This window comes from Sinocyclocheilus rhinocerous, unplaced genomic scaffold, assembly GCF_001515625.1.
Source record: "Sinocyclocheilus rhinocerous isolate Xijiao unplaced genomic scaffold, SAMN03320098_v1.1 scaffold157, whole genome shotgun sequence".
Classification (NCBI taxonomy): domain Eukaryota; kingdom Metazoa; phylum Chordata; class Actinopteri; order Cypriniformes; family Cyprinidae; genus Sinocyclocheilus; species Sinocyclocheilus rhinocerous.
The window spans coordinates 367,261-367,690 of record NW_015665038.1 but is presented as its reverse complement, the minus strand read 5'-3'; the positions used below and the strand labels follow the sequence as shown (position 1 = coordinate 367,690).

Sequence of the window (430 nt, the reverse complement as noted above, 5' to 3'; positions counted from 1 at the left end):
AAAGATCAAAGACAATTTTTAATATAACTCCGACTGGATTCGTCTGAAAGAAGAAAGTCATATACACCTAGGATGCTTCGGGGGTGAGTGAAACGCAGCATAATTTTCATTTTGCGGTGAACTAACCCTTTAAAAGCGCCGTGCACATTTTACTTTCACTTTCGAATTAGCGGTAGTTCGGCATCAATTGCTTGAATGCAACAACAAAATACAACGTCAAACTCACTTTAGCCTATATATAAAACATAGAACTTTTATTAACAAAAAAAATTAAAAATACACCATGCTATAGAGCAGGCTATGCCTAGAAAAATAACAAATAACTTACACAAAGTTTAAATAAGTATACAAAACTGGAAATAGGCTAAGTAAACATGTACAGGTGCATCTCAATAAATTAGAATGTCGTGGAAAAGTTCATTTATTTCAG

At 33.3% G+C, this 430-nt stretch overlaps 1 protein-coding gene across 1 annotated transcript in view; it reads left to right on the top strand.

Annotated features, from left to right (window-relative positions):
- Positions 1-430, top strand: part of LOC107731042 (cytospin-B-like) — an 82,112-nt gene that overhangs the window by 8,868 nt on the left and 72,814 nt on the right. The gene's annotated exons all lie outside the window — the stretch shown is intronic.